The sequence below is a fragment of the Magnolia sinica genome, chromosome 6, assembly GCF_029962835.1.
Source record: "Magnolia sinica isolate HGM2019 chromosome 6, MsV1, whole genome shotgun sequence".
NCBI lineage: Eukaryota > Viridiplantae > Streptophyta > Magnoliopsida > Magnoliales > Magnoliaceae > Magnolia > Magnolia sinica.
The window spans coordinates 81384925-81400925 of NC_080578.1; the positions used below are offsets into that span (position 1 = coordinate 81384925).

The 16001-nt window shown below is 42.7% G+C and overlaps 1 pseudogene; it reads left to right on the top strand.

The window, feature by feature from the left end:
- Positions 1–432: 432 nt before the first annotated feature.
- Positions 433–16001, top strand: part of LOC131249674 (nuclear transcription factor Y subunit C-2-like) — a 44893-nt pseudogene continuing 29324 nt past the window's right edge.

Consider the following 16001-nt stretch of genomic DNA (forward strand, 5'->3'; position numbering starts at 1 on the left):
GACTAAAATTGACCAGACATTAAGAAAAAGTAGGGGTAATGATGTCCACCGTTGAAACCTTCCTCAAGCTCACATTGATGTTTATTTGTCATCCAACCTATTCATAAGGTCAGGAGACATGGATGAAGGAAGAACAAAAATATCAGCTTCATCAAAAAAAGTTTTGTGCTCCCAGGAAGTTTTCAACTACACGCGTTCAATTGCCACTGTTTCCTTTCATGGGATCCACTTGAACTTTAAGTATGCTTTAATTTTAGGGACATACTTTAAAATGATATGGAAAGATGGACAGATGGTGGCCCCATAGATTTTTCTTCTAGGTTACAATGGATAATGGGAGTACACTCTATTTTATTAGTCTGTGCCTTCAACAAACTAATTTGCAAACTGACAAGTGTGGAGGTGAAGATCGATGAAGAAGATAAAGCCTTAATGTTATTGACGTCCCTTCCATATTCCTATGAGAATATAGTGGATACTTTGTGCCATTATAGGGATACCTTGGACCTTGATGCGGTTATCTCTGGCCTTCAATCCAAACAACAGAGAATGAATAACGATGGGAATGTACTTCTACAAGGGTACTGGTTGCAAGGGAAAGATCATCTGAATGAGAGAAGGGTAAGTCTCGATTGAGGTCTAAGTCAAAGGATAAGGGGAAGTTGAAGTGTTGAAATTATAGTAAGATAGGACATATGAAGGACTACACAAATCCCAAAACCCATAGAGATGAGAATTCAGATAATTCACTAAAAGAGGCCAATTCAGGGAAATCTAGTGAGGAGACGAGTGGCTGTAATGTATTATCTGTGTTCAAGGTCGAATACTTATATAACGAGTGGATTTTGGATACGAGGGCATCATATCACATATGTCTTCATTGGAGTTGGTTCGCCAAGGACAATGAGTATGATGGTAGCTTGGTTCTTATGGGCATTGATCATACTTGTAAGATTATTGGAATTGGATCAATTCGTATAACTGATGAATGTGAGGCACATTTCAGACATGAAGAAGAATATTATATCTTTAGGAGCTCTTGAGGCACTCTGATGCAAATTGGTCGGGTATGAAGGTGTCCTAAAAGTTTCAAATGGGGCACTCATAGTTATGAAGGCACAAAAGAGTGAAAACCTTTATAAGTTTATTGAGAGCACTATATTGGGTGGATCTACAGCGTTTGTAATAGAATCCACATCAACACGTGTGTGGCATGCGCACCTGAGCTATGTGAGCGAGCGTGGTATGAAGTTACCACTTAATCATGGTTTAATTCTTGCATTAATTTTTTTTATTTAAATATACGTGAGCATTGCATATAAACTAAACAATCAAGATTGTTATTTAAAATTGGAAAATATATTAGTAAAGGACGGCTTGACTACGTGCATTCTAATATGTGGGGGTCATCACATTTTTTTCTAGAGGAGGGTTGTCATTCTCCGTAACATTCATTAATAATTTCTCTAGAAAAGTATGGATTTATTTCATGAAGAATAAATTCAAAGTTTTTGTCACTTTTAAGTTATGAAAGGCTATTGTTGAAAAATAGTTGGGGTGAAAGTTGAAAGAGTGAGGACCGATAACGACTGAGAGTTTACTTTAAAGGAATTTAATCTATTTTATAAGAATGAGAGGATCATAAGGCATAACACAGTTAGGCATACAACAGAGTAGAATGAAATGGCAGAGTATATGAATCAGACTCTTTTGGAAAGAGCTCGAAGTATTCTGAGTAATGCTGGGTTAGACAAGGAGCAATGGGTCAAGGCCATTAATATAACTTGCTATTTAGTAAATTTATCTCTATATTTAGCAATTGATTGTAAAATTTCAAAAGAAGTGTGGAGTGATCAAGATTGACCACTTAGGGTTGTGAATCTTTTGTTGTGACATTTACTCTCATGTATCGTTAGTTGAAAATGATAAATTAGACCAAATGACAAAAAAGTATACCTTTGTCAGCTATGGTGATGGAGTGAAAGGGTACAGGCTGTACGACTAGATTTCATGAAAAACATATTTAGTCGTGATATCAAATTTGATGAAGGTTCCTTATATTAGAAGGATGAGAACAAGAAAATCGAAAAATCGGTTGTTGATGTTGAAATTGACAGATGTGAAATACTTAAAGTAGATCAGTGGCATGAAGAGGTACATGAAGTGGTGGTTACATCACCTGTCGGAAGTTATCCGCAAAGAAATTACAGGTTGCCACTGATATACAGGGATGACTCAAATATTGTGTTTTCCTCATTATGAATGAGGGGGATTTATCTACCTTCCATGAAGCACTAGATGACCGAGATACCTAGAATTGGATGACAATGATGCATGATGAGATGGATTCTTTGTATAAGAATGAAATGTGTGAGCTGATGGAGCTTTCTGCTGGGGTGAAAACAAATTGGGTGCAAGTGGATTTTCCATAAGAAATTAGATAGGTACAAGGAAAAACTGGTTATGAAGGGCTATGCTCAAGAAGGCGTTAACTTCAGTGAGATATTCACACCAGTTATGAATGTATCTATCATATTCATATTGGCATTGGTTGCCCAATATAATATGAAATTAGAACAGTTGGATGTGAAGACCACTTTTCTACACGGTAAACTAGAAAAATAGATTTACATGAAGAAACCTAAAGAGTTTGATGTATAGGAAGTAAAAATTAAGGTTTGCAAAGGTCGTTATACAGCCTGAAACAGTCACCTAAGCAATGGTATAAAAAGTTTGATTCTTTCATGTTAAGCCAATGGTTTATTAGAAGTGAGTTTGATCATTATATCTATTGTAGATCACTAAGTAATGGAGAATTCATAATTCTAGTATTGTATGTAGATGATATGCTTATCGTTAGCCATGACATGTCAGAAATCAACATACTGAAGGCTCAATTATTCAGGACATTTGAGATGAAAGATTTAGGGTGTAAGGCCCGTATCCCAGACTGTACCGTTCTGTAGGCTTCCGCGATCATCTCGGTCAAATTTCGGTAACCCGCGACCTGTAATCGGCATTTGCACACAACCTTAAGTCGTATCCTGTATTCCAAAGTTGGCTTAACCCGAAACTTGTATCTTTGCGATCGCGTCGTCGCCGCGGTTCCAACGCTGCGTCTCATGTGTCGATTCGATACTCGGGCCAGGAGTTGTGGGCCCATGTTTTTTTTGATGAAATGCCATGTATTGCAGATTTTGAGAGAATCTCTACAACCCATTAAATCAATCCATCAAACAATCAAATCAAGTACAACCCATACCCTACCCATCCCTCTCTCACCCAAAGTCAACAACACCCTTACTCATCCTATTCATTTCTTTCTAACAAGTCAAAAAGCACCATACCTCTCATGTCATGCACATCACTTCTCTCTTTCTCTCTCATTTCACACTCCATTTTCAAGTAACTCTCAAGGGTAGACGTCCAAGCTTTCCAAGAGGAGAGCTAGGTGTGGCCCACTTACCTACCCTAAACTCCATTGTCACACCCTAAACTCGGAGATCGGACTCACAGGAATCCCGATCGTCGAATTTGGTGCCGATAGCCTCCGTAGTACCCCATTCTCGGCTCCCAGCACTCATACACGAGATTCCGATCCTGTGATCCTACAAGGAGGATTTTCCAATGTACATTTATCTCATAAGAAGCATAACCACAGGTTTACCCAAATCATAAAGGCAACATTATCATCACATATCCACTAATATAAATATTTAAATACAATGCTGAAAGGGAAATACATATGTCAAAATCAAAGCTCCAGAAGACCGCTACACGGTCCATGCTTAACGCTGCTGCAACCTAACGCCACCTGCACGCAACTATCGTGTATAAGCTTATAGAAAGCTTAGTGGATGGTGAAAGTGTGTGTACAAGGTAAGTACTAAGTGAGCAATATCAGAGAAATCAGAGTAAGCGGAAATACTAATAAGCTCATAACTCATACAATATCAGAAATACTAGTAAGTTCATAAATCATACGATATCAGAGTAATAAGAAAACATACTAATAGGCCCATAAATACCATCAGCCTTATCCAGGCTATGCGATGCAAAAATATAATAAAAATAATATCATATACTGATGAAGAAATGTAGAACAACTATGCAATGCAGAGATAGCAAGCCAAATATCAGATACCGATGATGCAATGCAATATACGGTGTGAATGAAATGACCAAGCTGGAGTAAAGTCGGGATGATAGTACGTAGTATCGCAGGCTATGAGGTCCATCACAAGGGACTTCTATCCAAACCAGTCCCATACCTAAATTTGGATAGTCAGACTCAATGTGGTAAACTCCTGATCTCAGGTTAGTCGCGCGCCCCAACCAAAATCCTGGCCATTGTGAAGGTACATGTAACACATAGTTGCGCACCACTTAATGAATCTTGGCCGAGTGGATAGTGAATGAATGAATGAATGAATGAGTATGCAACTCCTACTTAATAAGTCCATATATCAGTACGGTTCCTCTCTGAAAAATCATCGGGGTCTATTACACTCCAAACCAGATTGCCACCCCATCGCGTGTAACACGGTGAGTGGAAGAGACCTCACTATCTACCTGCCGATATTGGGCCCGGCTCGTCGATAGTGGACCCATTCCTCGAGCTGGTCAAACTTAGCCTAACTTTGTCCCCTCTTCTCAGGCAAGTAAGGCCGCACCCCTTTCCAACCGACCACGATAAAGTGAGAGACGCGGCCTAACGGTATACGGCTCTCATGCATTCATATATCCACTCGGTCTAGACGTTGGAGCAACTTCTGGAACCAAGAGGGTTTAGGGACTTTCACCCATGGATATCTATAGCACCCCATGTAGAACAGATTTCTGATGTCCCATCTGGCCATCCACGGTATGCCTGTGGAGGCTACGGTCCTGATGTCGCTAGGGCGTACAGTAATCACAACACACGATGTAAGATGCATGAGGCACACAGTCCAATCATGCATCAATCCTACGCATACCGTGCGCTCATGTGGGGCAACTCCACCTATCAAGGAGTCCCATGAACAACCTGTCATATGCAATGGCCAACCATATCTCATAATCAAACATACAGATGATGCATATGGTCATGTATCAAGATGCTATGCTATCACGTACTCAGAATCGGCCTTGATATTCAGAATCGGCAATCAGAATCGGCCTCGACATACGGAATCAGCCTCGTCAATCGGACTCGGCCTTGACAATCGGAATCGACCATCGAAATCGGCCTCGACTAACGGAATCGGCCTCGTCAATCGAACTCGGCCTCGACAATTAGAATCAACGATCGGAATCGACAATCGAAATCGGCCTCGACTAACGGACTTGGCCTCGACAATCGAAATCAACAATCGGAATCGGCCTCAACATACAGAATCGGCCTCGATAATTGGAATCGACAATCGGAATCAACCTCGACAATCGACCTCGACTAATGGAATCGACCTCGTCAATTGGACTCGACCTCGTCAAGTGGAATCGACCTCGTCAATCGGACTCGGCCTCGATAATCGAAATTGACGATCGTAATCGACAATTGGAATTGGCCTCGACATACGAAATCGGCCTCGTCAATCGGACTCGACCTCGAAAATTGAAATTGACGATCAGAATCGGCCTCAACTAATGGAATTGGCCTCATCAATTAGACTAGGCCTTGACAATCGGAATCGGCCTCAACATACGAAATCGGCCTTGTCAATCGAACTTGGCCTCGACAATCGAAATCAATGATCGGAATTGGCCTCGACAATCGGCCTCGACTAACGGAATCGGCCTTGTCAATCAAACTCGGCCTCGACAACTGGAATCGACGATCAGAATCGACAATCGGTGAGAATGGGCCTAACAAGGCCCATGGGAAGGTCACAATGTGGACATCCAACCATCATTGCCCGTCAATGTGGACATTCAACCAACATTGCTCCGAAGGAGTGGCCCACATAGGGTTAAACATATAGTGGGCCCATGGCCTCACACAAAGGCCTAATACACATAGTAATGGGCCTCATATAAGGGCTACATACACATCACTATGGGCCATATCACATCGATCTCGAATACTTCACAATGGGCCTCACTCATGGGCCTCGAATACATCACATTAGGCCTCGCCCATGGGCCTCGAATACATCACATTGGGCCTCGAATATATCACAATGGGCCTCACTCATGGGCCTTAAATACATCACAATGGGCCACAACCCATGGGCTTCAAATACATAATAGGTGGGCCCTACACATGGGACTAATATACATCATAGGTGGGCCCTGCACATGGGCCTCATACACATCAAGTGGGTCAATGGGGCGCACTAATGCGCCTCATAGAAGGGCTACAAATATATCAAGGTGGGCCTCACAGATGGACCGCAAGTATATCAAAGTGGGCCTCTCGAATGGGCCACAAAATACATCAAGGTGGGCCTCGCAGATGGGCCACAAGTGGGAGCTTAGATTACATCTAAAATCATTTCAATAGTGGCAGGTGCAACATGGGTATCATTGTACACTATCAGAGGGGTACATGGTTCACTAATGTGATCAGCACCGTCTAAACATTGTCCATGTACATCAGCATGTCCAAACATTATCCAGCACCGTCTAGCACAATCTGGATGGTGTGGATGAAATAAATACACTATGGCGGTCCCACACTGGCAGAACAGGTGGACGACTTGGAGAAATATATGCATCACGGTGGACCCTTGAGATGGACGGCATAGAATGAAGCACATACATCAAGGTGGGGTCCATGTCCCCTGGACTAGACAGAATGGGTAAAATACTTACATTAGAGGGCTCCACCGTCCATTGCTGGATGGTGGACAGCGTGAATAAAACATATACATCATGTGTGGGCCCCACGTAGTGTTGATATAACACATACATTAGGGTGGGCCCCACCCTTGCACGTGCAGCACATGTGGGGCGGGTCTCAGCCCAGCAAATGGAGGACAGTGGGGATGTACCCATCCATCACGCTGGGGTCCACCTTCCTCAAACTGATGGACGACTTACATGAAGATAGAACAGATACATCATGGAGGTATCCCACCGTACAGATGATGGACGGCTGGGATAAAACACTTACATCATAAAGACCTACATCACACGCGGGCTCCACACATGTGGATACACCACATACATCATAGTGGAGTACACTGCACTGTCCAGTAGGTAAAGTACATACATCATTGGGAATTTCCACCGTCCAGAGTCTCTGGATGGTGTAAATAAAATAAATACATCTACTGGGTCCCACCGTCCTATCCATCTAGACGATGTGGACCCCGCACACATCACATGTAGGCCCCACCGTCCACGTGGATGGTGGGTGAGGAACATACATCAAAAGGGGACCCGCCGTCCATAGACTTGCTGACGTCAATACCACGGTTATACAGCTGTGCAACGGACACCAACCAATCCATTTCGACATAGGTGGGTCCCATGTGGGGCCCACCATAAAATTTATTTTCCATCCAATCTGCTCATAAGATCATAAAGGCCTGAATAAAGATGAAAAACAAATTTCATTTTGATCCAAAACTTCTGTGACTCAGAAAGGTTTCAATGGTAGACGTTCAATCCACTACTACTTTTGGTGGTGTGGATCACCTGAGCCCCATGTAGGACTAATTTTTGGGGAATCCTAGTTCCCAAAGGGGACCCATCAAATGCACGGTATAGATGTACAACATACCTCGAGGTGGGGCCTACCGTCCCACCCTTAAACAAGCAGCAAGGATGCTGCTTGCTGCAGCGTCAGCAACAACGTCCCATATACATATATTTTTGTTTATTTTATTTAATTTTATTTTTGTTATTTTTGTGAGGTTTTTCATGGGTGGGGCCCACATCAAGGGGATCCATGCCAACTATTGGTCTCCCCGACTCATAATAGATCTAACGAGTCCAATATGCAATATTTTTCAGTATATAGAAACATTACAACGGGCCTTAACGGTTTAAATCACCCAAAATTACTGTTTCATACATTATGGCCCGCCAGAGATTCAGATTGGCTTCATTTTTTGGCTCAATGCCTAAAATGAGATGGGAAAAAGGGTGGATGGTGTGGATTGAATATATACATCAAGGGTGGGGCCTGTTGTGGGTCCCACACTGCTCCCTCTTTAAGCAGACTAGGACGCTGCAGCCCTAGACGCTGGTAGCAGCGGCCTTAGCCACCGTTTTCCACAGGTGGCTGTGCACCCCTTCACCCATGCTGTAATGGGATTTCAGCACCTATGTGGGCCCACTTGATGGAAGGCATGGATAAAATGCATACTTTGTTGTGGGGTCCATCCAGGTGGGCCACAAGGCCTTATCATCACCATAAAGTGAAAGAGAAGGAGAGAGAAAAATCGAGAGATGGAGGGCTCCGCCACTATGAGCCCTCCTAAGTTACAAAACATACATCAAGATGGGTCCCAAATGGGATCCATACCATTAATCGGTAGGCCTCACTTAATCCATCATAAAAAAATAAAAGCTAACCTACAAATCACCCACCTTTGATCTTCTTAGACTTCTTCTTCCATCGATGCGTCCTAGAGCTCCATGGAATGCACTTTAATAGTCGAGATGATGCTTGGATGGTGGAGATGGGAGGTAGGAAGGTGGGGCACACTAGCTTCTCCATGGAAGCCATGGACGTTGGGTGTTTGAGTTGCTTGGGAGGAATGAGAGAGAGAGAGAGGTTGTAAGGAGTGAGAGGGATGGGTGATGTGTACTTTGACATGTAAGGGATGGGTTGCTTTGACTTTGGGGTTGCTTTGGTAAGGAAGTGATGGGATATGTACTTGACCTTTGATGTGTACTTGATTGATGGGACACGTTGTAGAGATTCTCTTGGGATTGCAAATGCGCGGCGTTTTCCTCGAACTGAATGTGGGCCCACATCTCCTAGTCCAGGTATCATCTTAGTGCGTAATACATGGCGTCGGAACCACGGCGACGGCGCGGTCGTTAGGGTATAAGTCTCGGGTTGAGCCGACTCAGGTTTGCAGGACTCGACTTAGGATTACGTGTAAACGTCAGATAATGGTCGTAGGTTGCTGGAATTCGATCGAGAGGAACGTGGGAACCTACGAAATGGTATGGACTAAGATACGGGCCTCACATCCACCATCCAATCTTCATTTACCTCCATCAAAGTCGAAGTCGAGGAGCTTAGCTTGCCATTGATCCAAGAAGAGATTTAAGGTGAGTGTTTTTTAGAATTAAATTTATAATTTTTGCTTGGATTTGATGATTTGAGGGCCCACTTGTGGTGGGACCCATCTTGATGTATGATCTATATTAAAGAGGGACCCATAGTGGTGGGGTCCCTCCGCTATTCCAATCTCTCTCTCCCTCTCTCTCTCTATTTTTTTGTGATGGAGTGTGTCCCACTTGATCCATGCTATCCACGAGATGGACCCCACCACAAAGTATGTATTTTACCCATGTCATCCACCAAGTGGGCCCACCTGGTAGTCCCTTTGGACGGGCCTAATCAGAGGGAAAACACAAATTTCAGCTTGATTTAATACCAGTGGCCCACCGTGATGTAAGGGACTTATCCAGATCGTCCATTACTTGGACGGTGGGACCCACCCCACGTGTGGGGCTGTACTTTGATGTATGCATTCATCCAGGCCATCCCAGGCCTGGATGTTGCAGATCTTTCAAAAAAAAAACAAACAGAAACAAAAAAAATATAATAAAATAATACGTAACATATGTATATGTATATATATGTGTATATATATATATATATATATATATATATATATATATATATATATATATATATATATATAAACCTGTTACAATCAGGTCGGGTCCACGAGGTACCCGTTGACAGCTCTAGACTTTCCTCTTGTGCATCCGCACCATCCATCTGGACGATGCTGGGTGGAGCGCACCGTGATGCATGTGGTCCGTACTACCTCCAGCACATGGGGCCCACGAGATGATATGTTGTATCCACACCGTCCAATCCATGGATGGTGGGAGTTGGTTGGCTAGGGTACCTCACACCCAGCGATATAGCTGATGTGCTGACGTTTGCAAGTTCTATGGGCCCCACCGTTAGGTATGTGTTACATCCAACCGTCCAGATGCATGGACGTGGGTCCTGCAATGATGTGTTTCATCCACACCATCCACTGTCTAGACGGTGTGACCCACACCATAATGTATATGCTATGTCCAGACCATCCATCTGATGGATGAGCAACAATGTGCTGCTGTGCATGGGCATCATCAGGCCCGTGGGACCCACCTTGATGTATTTATTTCATATCCACACCGTCCGCTGGATTGGGACGGTGGGACGCCAGCTGTGATGTATGTGTTCTATACACGCCATCCATTCTGATGTAGATTGGCTGGTGTACCGTGCAGCTATATAGCTGCTGAATTACGTCAGCAATTTCAAGTGGGACCCACCCTCTGCACGTGTGTCCTGACGGTGGGACCACTATGATATATGTTTTGATCCACACCATTCAGTCCAGTGTGGACAGTGGGCCCCATCATAATGCATGTGTTGTATATTCACGCTGACTGTCCAGCTGGGGCCCTGATGTATGTATTCTAGCCATGCCGTCCATCTTTAAGTGGGACCGACCATGATGTAAGTGTTTCATCCATGCCGTCCCATCCATGTGTTGGACGTGGACCCTATACACGTGGTCCACCTTGATGTATGATTTAATCCACACCATCCATCAGGTTGGGATAGTGGGGACTCCATCATGATATGTGTTATATCCTAACCGTCTAGATCATATAGGGCATGCCTATCCACACTATCCATGGGACGTGTGACCCACTTGATGTATGCATTCTATATCCACGTTGACCATCTGGTGGGGCCCATTTACTGCATGTGCGGGGCCCACATATTGTGCATTGGTGCAGTCCATTGATGCGGCCCACTTGATGTATATGAGGCCCATTGGTGCGACCCATTGATACGGCCCACTTGATATATATGAGGCACGTTGGTGTGGCCCATTGATACGACCCACTTGATGTATATGAGGCCCATTGGTGCAGCCCATTGATACGGCCCACTTGATGTATATGAGGCTTGTTGGTGCAGCCCATCGATACAACCCACTTGATGTATATGAAGCCTATGGGTTGAGGCCCATTGAGATATATTTGGGGCCCATGGGTTGAGACCCATTAAGATGTATTTGGGACCCATGGGTTGAGACCCATTGAGATGTATTCGGGGCCCATGGGTTGTGGCCCATTGTGATATATTCGTGGCTCATGGGTTGTGGTCAATTGTGATGTGTTTGAGGCCCACGTATTGCGGCCTATTTTGATGTATATGCAGCCCGTATTTAAGGCTCAATGTGATGCATATGTGGCCCTTGAGTGAGGCCCATCGTGATGTGTATTAGGCCCTTAAGTGAGGCCCATGGTGATATATATATCAGGCCCTTGTATGAGGCCATGGACCCACTATACGTTTGGCTCTATGTGGGTCACTCCTTAGGAGAAACGTTGGTTAAATGTCCACATTGATGGGCAATGATGGTTACATGTCCACATCGTGACCTTCCCTTAGGCCCCTTGTTAGGCCAATTATTGAGGCCGATTATCGATGACGATTATCGAGGCCGATTCTGATTGTCGAGGCCAATTCCAATTATTGAGGCCGATTTCAATTGTCGAGGCTGATTCCGATTATCGAGGCCGATTTCGATTGTCGAGGCCGATTTTGATTGTTGAGGCCGATTATCAAGGCCGATTCCAATTGCCGAGGCCGATTCCGATGATTGAGGCCGATTCCGATTGTCGAAGCTGATTCCGATTGTCGAGGCTGACTATCGAGGCTGATTCCAATTGTCGAGGCTGATTATCGAGGATGATTATCGAGGCTAGATATCGAAGCTAATTGTTAAGGCCGGTTATTGATATCGATTATGAGTATGTGACAGCTTAGTATCATGATACATATACATACACATCATCTGCATGTTTGTTATGAGATGTGATTGACCACTGCATATGCCATAGTGCAGGTGGTTTATGGAACTCCTTGATAAGTGGAGTTATCCCACATGAGCACATGGTTGGTGTAGGATTAATGCATGATTAGACTGCGTGACTCCTGCATCTTGCATTGTGTGATTGTAATTATTATATGCCCTATCGACATCAGGGCTATGGCCTCCACAAACATGTTGTGGATGGCTAGATAGGACACCAGAAATGTTTGGTTCAAGCATCTAGGCACTTTGGATGTTCATAGGTGAAAGTCCCTAAACCTTCGTGTCCAGGAGATGCTCTAACATCTAAACTGAGTAGATTATATGAGCACCCAAGTGCCAAATACCAGTAGGCTGCGTCTCCTACTGTGTCGTAGTCGATTGGAAGGGGGTGTGGCCTTATCCGCCCGATTCGTAGTGAGCAAAACTAGGCTGAGTTTGACCAGCTCATAAATGGGTCCGCTATCGATGTGTCGGGTAAGTATTGGCTGACTACTGGCCAGGAAGATAGTGAGGTCTCTTCCACTCACCTAGTTGTGTGCGATGGGGCGGGAATTTGGTTTGGAGTGTACTAGACCTCGTGATGATCCCAGAAATGTACAGCACTCATACGTGGACTTATTAAGTAGGAATTGCATACTCATTCCTTCATTCATTCACTATCTACTCGGGCTGGTGGTGTGTAACTAATTATTGTGTACCTTCACAATGACATAGATTTCGGTCTGGGCGCACGACTAACCTAAGGTCAAGGGTTTACCACATTGAGTTTAGCTATCCAAATTTAAGTATGCGACTGGTTTGGATAGAAGTCCCTTGTAATGGACCCTATATCCTGCGATACTACGTACTATCATCCCGAATTCACTCTAGCTTAGTCATTTCATTCGCACCGTATATTGCATTGCATTCACAATATTTGGTATTTTGGATTACTATGTTTCTGCATTTATATGACCTAAATGAGGTTGATGGTATTCGTGGCTCTTCAGGATTTGTATATTGCATTGCATCTTCGGCATTTGATATTTGGCTCTCTGTCTCCGCATTGCATAATTTATCTGCATTGCATACTCTGATATTGTATGATTTATAGACTTGCCAGTATTTTCGACATTGTATGTTTTATGGACCTGTATTGTATACTTGACACTTACCTTGTGCACACACTTACACCACCCTCTAAGCTTTCTATAAGCTTATATATGATAGATGCGTACAGGTGGCATTAGATTGTAGCAGCATTGAGCTTGGAGCGCACAACGGTCTTTTGGAGCTTTGATTTCGATATATGTATTTCCTTTTCAGCACTGTATTCAAATATTTATATTAGTAGATATGTGATGATGATGTTACCTTTGTGATTTAGGTAAACTTGTGATTATGCTTCTTATGAGACAAATGTACGTTGGAAAATCCTCCTTGTAGGATCCCGGGATCGGAATCTGGCATATGGGCGCTGGGAGCCGATAATGGGGTACTACGAAGGCTATCGGCACCGGATTTGGTAATCGAAAATTTTATGAGCCCGATTTTCGAGTTTGGGGCGTGACATAGGGGCTGCAAAAAGGATTCTTGGCATTGATGTACACATGGATAGGGAAAGGAGCAGGCTATGGTTGTCTCAGGAGGAGTATCTTGAAAAGGTTTTAGTCAAGTTTGGACTTAATAAGGCTAAACTGGATAGTACACCCTATGCTGCTCACTTTTAACTTTCTTCAAAATAATATCTTACACCCAATGAAGAAAAGTAGTATATGTCTCATGTGCCCTATTCGAGCACAGTTGGCAATCTCATATGTGTCATGGTCTATACTAGATTGGATATTTCACATGTAGTAGGTGTTGTGAGCAGATACAGTCAAAGGCTTGCAAGTACCGCTGGGAAGCAATGAAATAACTACTTTGTTATATATGAGGTATGATTAGCTATGTCTTGACATTTGAAAATTTTAAAGAGAAATTGGTAGGCTATGTGCATGCCAATTATACTGATAACGTTGGTAACAGAAAGTCGACTTTTGGTTACTCATTTGTGCTAGTGGGTGGAGTGATCAGTTGGTGTCGAAGCTTTGGTCCATGGTTGCTCTTTCCACAACCAAAGCTGAGTATATGTCGATGATAAAAGCATTTAAAGAAGTGATTTAGTTGAGATAAATGATGAATAAGTTGTGGCTTCAACAGGAAGTCATGCTTGTGCATTGTGACAGTGAAAGCACAATCAATTGGCAAAGAACTCGTTATACCATTCTCGGACTAAATACATTCATATGCATCATCACTTTATTCGGCAGATATTAAAGGAAGGCGGTGTTTCTCTTAAGAAGATTCACATTAGCAAAAATCTTGTGAATATTCTTACAAAATGGTTTCTATAGAAAAGTTCTTGCTTGACTTATCTGGGCTTGGCAAAGGATGAATGAAGACAGAGTGTGTACATAAAGCGATGATGAAGATTAGAGATGGTATTAAAAGTTTGAAGTAGTGATTATAGAAGATTGAAGCCATGGTGGAGATTATTAAAATTGGTACCTTTCCTCTAGTTTAATACAGGGGATTTCAATCTATCGAGAGCATCTTTAATTGGATCAAGAAAATCCAAATTTCTCAGATTGCTCACTGAACAGATCAAGAAAATCCAAATTTCTGCCTCTTGGGTAACTCAATAAATTCCAAAGTTTTGTTCTTATGTGGAGCTTCAATCTCCTATTCCATGGACACTCTCTATTAGCTAGCATCCAAATATTCACATGCCCATTGGTATGAATAAGGCTCACACTTTTCTATCATACAATTGTAAGCCATAATATAATCCTTAGGCCAAACAGATAGTTTTATAATTCTCTTTGGTCGACCTTGATTATTTTGAGTTTTAGCACTCGGTATTTCATCTACATACTCTTCACCAGCTTCATCTTTAATAATATCATCAACTTGTTGATCATCTAAATCAGTTGGCTGATTTTGAACATCGTTTGAAGATTCTAATTCAATTATCTCTTATGACTCTGAGCTCAGAAATTCTATATCTTTCTATAATGAATCTTTGTTAAAACCACATCTTAACCAATTATTAACTTGTGGACAATAGGGTCCCACAACTGTACCCCCTTGTTCCATCTACATAGCCAAGAAAAATACACTTTCTGGACCTTACATCTATCTTAGTCTTATGCTCTTTTTGAATACATATATAAGCATCACAACCAAAACTATGAAAGAACGGATAATTAACAGGTTTCTTCAGGGCTCTTGCAATTAAGTGCAGACGTAGGAGAACAATTTATCAAGTAACAATCCTTATTAATGGTTTCCATCCAAAAACATTGCTCGAGCCTAGCCGAACTCAACATGCTCCTAGCATGGTCCATAAGCATACAATTAATATATTATGTAACTTCGTTTTGTTGTGGAGTACCAGGGACCGTGTAGTTCCTCTTAACACTGTGCTCACAACAAAAATCCCTAAATTCTTTTAAGGTATATTATCTTCCATTATTAGAGTTGTACGTGAACCGAGTTAGCTCGGTTAACTTACTCAACTCAACTCGAAAAAGATCAATTCGACTCGATTCGAAATTGAGTTCGAGCCAAGTTGAGCTAATTTTTGGAGCTTGAAAAAATTTCGAGCCGAGTTTTAGCTTGTTTGAGCTTAAATCAACTCGGATCGAATTAGTTCGATGACTCAGTTATTTTGATATTGATATTGCTCACCAAGAGCTTGATGAAATGACTCAACGAAGTGTTGTTTCGAGTGCATACATTCTCCGCAAGATCGGCTGGTGGTGAGGAAGGTATGGATACGAAACAAATCACTAAAAAAAGACCTTTACATGATAAAACTACCCCCGTATCTTGATTTTGATGCTGCCTACCAAGCGTTTGATGAAATACCTATAAACTGCTGCTATGGTTTTGCGTACTATGAGAAATTAAAGGTGCACTTCATGTGTTTAAGAAAATGCCACACAGGCTCGAACTAGCCCAAGTTGTTGATCGAAC